The following is an 8084-nucleotide window of genomic DNA, read 5'->3' as shown; positions in this document are numbered from 1 at the left end:
ATAAATTATACTAGTCATACTCTCTTGGGTACTATACTGGACACTTAATTATCTCTTCTTGTGCTATAAGGTGGAGAATCAGCAATGCCATCATTAGGTCTAAAGATATTGAGCCATTCTTTTGAAGAGAATTTTTCAAATTTTATTTAGTAACAAAATAATTAGCATTTTTATGAAAGTTAATTGGTATTTGTTGAAATTGTTTGTTTTTTTTCATTTTACTTAAATATGTTTGTACAAATTATTTCTATAAGAAACCCTATTATATTGATAGCAATGATTCTAATATATTGCATAATTATTGTTGTTTGAAATAATACATGAAACAAGCTTTGGTCTTATAAAATAGAAAGGAAACAAAACAAAAAAAACTGGCAGTGTCAAACCATCCTCTTATCGATACAACGCACAAAAGTCTTTTTTCCTTTCTTTCTTCAACTTGCAACAAATCTTTGTGTATTTGATATCATCTTCTGCCGTTTGTTCTCATTCTAAGCTGTCCAACAAAAGACTCCACTCAACTCCCATGCTTTAGAATTCATTCCATTTGATAGCAATTGTGCACATATGCAAATTAATGGCATACGTTGTTCACCAATGAGCGACCTACAAAATTATGCTCGTTTTTTCTTTTCTACATTTTCTGCTGGCATTTTACAGGCTAAGCAAACACAAGGTCATTTGTGAAGGTGATTTGTATTACACCCCCCTCCTGATATCACTATCACATAAATAGCAGGGAGATGGTAATCGCCTTTGACGTGTACTTCTATGTAGGATTGGAGGTGTCACTTCCTCATTCCTATCTTCCTCATCACTACCGTCATCGCCACCAGCATGTTCCACAATTTCCTCTTCTGGTTCCATAGACAGCATTTAAGGAGCAGTAGAGAATCATGATCATCCTCAAATTGTATGTTTTCTTCCTCATCGTCCTCCAAGGTAGAGGAGGCACAACAGGGGTGGACATCTTTAACATGACATGGGACACTATCATCGACCAACATAGTCTGAGGACTCATTATTTTTTCTATTCATCCACTGCCAAACCTTGTAGTGCACTAAGCATTTGGGGGTTTTACCCAAACATGATCTCCCACTTTATAAGGTGTGTCGACAACTCTTACAACTGATGGTGTCACATCTGTACTTTTTAGATGCTGTTCGTAGTGGTAAATCCCATTGGCTGGTGCAGTTGATGGTGTTGCATCATTCTTGGATGTCACATTATACCAGTACACAGCTTCTTGAAATGAACACTGTGTCCTGGCTGCAATTCTTTTAGTGGTGCAGTGACACTGCTCCGCTATGCTGTTACCTTCTGGAAAATGCATTTTATCCCCCCCACTCAGTTGTGAATTTCTGAAATCCTTGACATCGAAATGTAGAGGAATTATCAGTCAAGATTTCCAGTGGGGAACCACGTAAAAAAAAGATGAATCTTAATTGTCGCACAATGCTCAATGTATCCCATTATGTCAACAGACGCCATATCATGAAACGCATCGGGCCACAGTCTGTTATGGTTAAGAAATGTTTGCCATCATAATGACTTATATCCATACCTATCTGACACCAGTTTTCCTCCACCTCAAGCTTCCCTTCTTGACAATGGGATGGTGCCGGATCAATTTGCTGACACTCTTCGCACGAGTGTATAGCTGCCTTGATCGATACCTGCGTAGTTGCAGGGCACACTCATCGGACAAAATATGTGGTTTGACGAATTCCAGGATATCCACTCTTCTGATGTATTTCACGGATCTGATCCACTGTTAATTGATCTGTTAAGGCTGCACATGTCAGTTGCGGAGGATTAGATCCCTGCTTCATTATATCTATCCATCTCTTTCGCACTCAAGTCAGTTTATCAACCAAATTCTGCTCTGATGGAATGAGGTAATGTCAACCTACGAACTGTATTTGTTAACTAGACACTTTATTATTGCTATTGTTATCGTATCAACATTTCACTAGCGGCTTTAGTCTTAACTCGTGCCTTTCTTGTTAAGGTGTCGGTCAACCAGTGGTAAACACACAATGAGTCAGTGTGGAGGTGTACGACCCGGGCCTGCCACTACAGCACAAGATTAAACCCTTTTACAGGGTGATGTAGTTTGCTTGAAGCATTGTTTGTAATATATAGGATATGTATAGGAGTTATAGAAGGCTATTACAATGCAAGGAATGGCAGTTGATGGAGTTGATATTGAGAAAGAAGATAAAAATAAAGTGATTTGTTTTTCACTAAATCTAAATTGATCCAGTCACAATACATAGCGATCTAATGTGGTGTTATATTGTCATTACCAAAAGATTTTATATACGTTTTTATATCTGGTCTTTTTGTCACTTCTTTTTTTTGGGACTCCAAAATGTTCATTGTGAATATACGTATGTGGAACATACCTTAATTTGCTGTCTTCTTTCTTTTCTATCTTGCTGACTGACACTGAATGTTTCTGTTAATCATTTTTCTCCTGCTTCGGTCGTGATTTATCATCAATGTAGCTAGCTAGAATAAACTTTTCTTTGCACAGAAAGGGAGACTAAGACATTCATTGGCGTTTAGTATTATAAGTAGTTTATTTTTGTAGTTTATTTTGGAAAGACCATGATCATATATATATAAGACAGAGACTATCCTAACTTCTATTAACTAAATTCCTAACACAAATGGGTGGACATAGTGACAGACAGCAGAGAAAGAAGAGGGGTTATAGGAAGGGAATATTGCTACCTTCTATTTTGAAAACATTTTAGGAGAGGCAGTAATCTCAGAATAAATGTAATAATTGTTGTTGTGACAGTGTCATTGTATGCAATGAAAACAATGATGATGGTGATGATGGAACGAGAGAGCATTGTTAGGAAAGGTTGTTTTGGCATCAATTTAATACACACACCCACTTATTTATGGCATTTTGATAATGAAGAAACAGGTTATTTTCATGATAATTTCTGTTGACATAAATGGCCGTTAACAAAAGAACACTAACTGAAAACCAGACGCTTCAAAATAAAAATATCTCAAATAAAAATATCAGAAATGGCACCTTTTGGGGTTTCGCAAGTTTATCTGGATAGGCCTCCTCTGTGAAGAAAGGCTATTAACCAAATTTTGAGTGGTCAAAAAATCATTATTGGGCCACCTGAATTGATTACCCCCAAAAGATAACCAAATTATTTGTTTTTACATATATGAAATTGCACTTGGAAATGAAGGATGGACCCTCACACATGATTGATGGTGAAAGGTAGGTACCCTCACACGGATGGAGGGTGAAGGTAACAAATTCTCTTGTTGAGAGTGGCAGATTAAGGAAGAAGAAAAAAAAGAGATTTTTTATTTGATTTTGAGAATTTAAAAAAGAACTGTCTGAGATTGGTTTCCTGAGAATTGTGAAATAGAATTCTGGAAATCAGAACTTGATTCTCCATATAATGAAAGGCAAAAATAGCCCCTGACGGAAGACACACTCTGCCAACTGCCTTGGGGCTTTCACACCAGTCAGAGAGAAACCCTTTACTTAAGTTTCACCCTATTCTAAACCCCTGAATCTACACTGTGCAGAGTCAAGCCCCAGGACTTAGGGCTATTTGCCATAACTTTACTAATGGAAGCCGCCAGTCCCCATAGAATTTGTATTTAGAGTCACAACTTATAAACGATCAGAATTTTGTAAATTTCAATGAATAATTATTTTTGTTTATAAGACAAATGATCACAATGGTTTTTTATCTTTATTTGTTGATTACCTGTTGAATTGAAGGTGCAGTTGATTTCAGATCTACCCTGACGCCCAGATGGTGAAGACACAGACTAAGTCATTGTGAAAAGAAAACTCAGCATGAAGTCAAAGCAACATACAGCTGGCCGAAGTAAACAGTGTTGCCACACAGACTTAGGGTTGTGCACATTTTGTGTGCTCCAAGCATCCGACCATATTTTCCAGTGACCAGTGAGGATCTGGTTACCCTTAAAGGGTGCACCACTAAATGAAGATAAAGGTGTTGCTACAGGGACAGGGTCGGTGCACATTTTCTTGCCCACATGTGTACGACTTGGCCCCTGCTTGGTTACATTGTAATAATTAAAAATGTAAAATTATTTTTGTGAAACCCACTGTGTTGATGTTGAGTGAAAAAGATGTGCATAGGAAGTGTTTGGTTAAGACTACTTTATAAATAGATAGATAGAGAAAGAGATAGAAAATAGATAGTGTAGGATAAAACCGAGCTTACATCTCTTAATGAATATATATATATATATATATATATATATATATATATATATATATATATATATATATATATATATATACTAGCAAAAGTACCGGTCGTTGACTGGGTTCAAAAGCAGCCTACAGAAAATGGACTGATTTATTAAAGTATGATAGTTTATGAAAAGGAAAGGTTGTAAAGAGATAGCTTCGAATTTGGGGATATCAAAACCAAAGCAAAATATGATGAAATTAAAAATAAAATAGATAAACCCCATAATTTATTATACCATACTTGTTCACACTGAAACACTTATCACAATATTCTGTGGATCTATATTAAAAAAACCTTGTTAAACTTTGTGACATATTTCCATTCTATGGAGGTCAGGCATGAACGAACACCCCATAATTTTATTATACCAATATTTCTTCAAACTGAAACATAATTATCAAAGTATACTTACGCAGATAAATATGAAAAGTATTTATTAAAGTTTGTGCCTATTTCCATTCTATGGAGGCCAGGTGCGAACTCAGACCCCACAATGTTATTATACCATCCCTATTTAAGTTAAAACATACTTATCAAAGTATTCTTATGTACATCTATATCAAAAACACTTGTAAACGTTTTTTTTTAATTTTTTAATTTTTTATTTTTATACTTTGTGGACCAGGCACGAACGCAGACCCCACAATTTTAATGAACCGCCGTTTTGTCAGATCAAACATACCCATTCCTGTGTCTCGATACATCTTCTATCATTATATCTAATCAGTTTTTTAAAATAGTCAACCATATAGAAGCCTATTCGTGACCACACACACACACACACACACACACAGACATTTAGCTTTATATTATATATATATGCATATATATATATATGATTTTTTTCTTTTATAAATACAAAACCGAGATTACACCTATTGTAATAACATCTTTTGTATAGTAGATACTCTGTTCTGTCCTAAATATTTATTTCCCCTATTATTTTCTCTGTTACAACATCTGCTATCCACTTTAAATTTATATGTTCTTTTAAGTTTAGATGTTCAGCTGTGACTTGTGGATAAAATTTGAGTGAAATTTAAATGCCAATAAAATTCAATGGGCATCCAAACATCTATACATACGTATGTAAAAATAATAGCTTGTATGACCTTTTCAGTGTCGTTACTAATGTTACCAGAACACATGTGCATGCTTTATTTATAGTCATAGCTTTTATCAACATTTCTCATAAAAGGTTATACTTTGCTCATATGACCTTTTTGTATGTGCTTCTGTCAAACATAGCATCCTTTACTTTATAATAAAAACATTATATATATATATATATAAATGTTTTCACTTTGACTTTCCATGTCTCACTGACTTTAGCAAATAGGGTGCATACCTTTATAACTATTTGCTAATATTTTCACTCCTCTGATGAGATGGTAGACATCGAAACCCTATAGGTTAAGGAGATAAACTTTCTAAAACATTCTTTGTCTTGCTTAGAATAATAAAAATTCTTTGATATGAAACTCAACCACTTCATTTCATTTCAATGAGAGTTTTTTGAAATTCATTGAATTACAATTTAATATATATATATATATATATACTTTTTATTTTACATAACTAGCTATATGTCACAACACACATTCATGAGCGTTTTTTGGTTAGGCAGTTACTAGTAACTAGAGACCTCTTCAGGCAATATTGTTTATACAAAAATGAAGTCCGTATTGTATATGTAACATCACCTGATGAAATTTCAAGTTACTTGTAAGTGGCTGACTGAAACATGCTCATGAATGTGTAGTGACATATAGATGCTTATATAAAATAAAAAGTATATCTTGTCTTAGTTTGGTATTGAGTATTCTTGCATTAACTTCATTAAAACTTCATTGGTTGCTTCAATTCTGGAAAATATTAATTTTGTTTTGTTGTATCACAACTCATCAGTGCAGCTAGACTAGCACCTTTCCCTAGCCGAGGATTGAATCTAGAACCGTTGCGTTGATAGTCAGCAGTTGAACCCATGGACCCATGGGAGTGGTGCCCGTAAATGACCTCCACAAACAAACATTCGTCCACCACTTTTATAGTGCTCAAACTGCTTGTTTACGAACAAGCAATGAACCTTGCATTACAGCCAATTAAGTAGCAGGTGAGATTATTTATGACAGTGCTCTACCCAAAGATAGGGGCTTAAAACATATTTGTAGCCATCCACATACAGTAGTTTTGTTATATCACAACTCATCAATGCGGATATATATATAGAGAGAGAGCAAATAGTTAATAAAAGATGTTTAAAAAAGCACTTATATATAACATTTTATTTATTTATATAAATATTATTGGTTTAGTATGTGTATACATGTTTCAGCTGTGATTCCTTTTGAAATCTAGCAATATCAGGCCACTAGTATAAACAATTTCAGGTTTCAAATGCATTTGAATAATAATGATGTTTATGTAAACAAAGAAAATTATACAATAATACAGCTGTAATTGTTATTGAGCACTATTTTATGAATATCGGGATTTAACCAGGAAATAATAATACATTCATTAGGTGTGTGTGTGTGTGTGTGTGTGTGTGTGTGTGTGTGTGTGTGTGTGTGAGAGGGAGAAATATATATATATATATATATATATATATATATATATATATATATATATATATATAAAGAACAAGTAGTTAAAACATGTTAAAAAAACACTTTGAAAAAGAGTTAAAAGCATATTTAATTTTAAAAAGGAAGCACAAAATAAGTGGATAGTCTTTAATTCGTGGAGTTTCGAAGAAATACTTTCCTTCTCATCAGAGAGTAAGATTTAGCAAAATGCGGGATTGGATTTTGCTTGCAAAAGTATTAAATGAAACTACAAGTAAGTCATCGATCTTACTTGGTAACAAATAGTGAAGGAGAGGGAATATGGTGAAGAAAAAGGTGATTTTACGTGAATGGATAGTCTGGTGAAGGTAAAATATCCAATAACAGTAAAATCCAAAAATCCAAAATCCAAAAAAGTTAGTTAAATTTCCATTTCCACAAGTAAAATTCAAGGGAATCGATAATTGGGAGATAGTCCAACATAATCCAAAAGGCAGAAATCCGTGAAATAATTCACAAATGGGTACAAGAAAAAGGGAGTGGGTTCAAATAATATTATTAAAAGAAAGATAAGATGTGCATAGAAAAAAAAATTTTGAAACGACTGTCAAGGCTGGGCTGATTTTAGAAGAATGAGTGAAGAAGATAAAAAAATAAATACAAAAATAAAAACACTGAATGTTGATTGAGTTAATTTTAGAATAGAAAAGCCAATGTCAAAATGACCCAGACAAGATGAAGTTGAAATGGCACCGAATTTAAAGCAAAAAAAGAGGTCAACTGAAATATACAAGTTATTACTTAAGAATTAAATTATCAGCAGGAGTTATTAAAGGAAGCAAATGAATTAATAATAAGTTAAATACATACACATGTATATACATACATGCATATATATGAATACATACAATTGCAAATATACATACATATATATATATACACAACAAACACACCCACATATACACACACATATATATACATACATATAAGTAAATAGATGAGTAAATATAAATAAAGAGTTGAAAAAAAATTTTAATGGGGAGAGGATGGCCGGTATCTACAAATTCCGGAATAAGGCAAGTAAGTATGTAAGTAAATACACATAGTAAAATATATAAATAAACATACATGCAGAATATAAATGTGTAGGTAGATGGATATATTTGATTGATACGAATATTGAAACACTAAAACGGAGATTGCAGATGTAAAACCGGCCAAACAAAGAAGAAATAAAGA

The sequence above is a fragment of the Euprymna scolopes genome, chromosome 43, assembly GCF_053919585.1.
Source record: "Euprymna scolopes isolate OS-2025 chromosome 43, ASM5391958v1, whole genome shotgun sequence".
Taxonomy (NCBI): Eukaryota; Metazoa; Mollusca; class Cephalopoda; order Sepiida; family Sepiolidae; genus Euprymna; species Euprymna scolopes.
Note: the sequence above shows the minus strand (reverse complement) of the source record.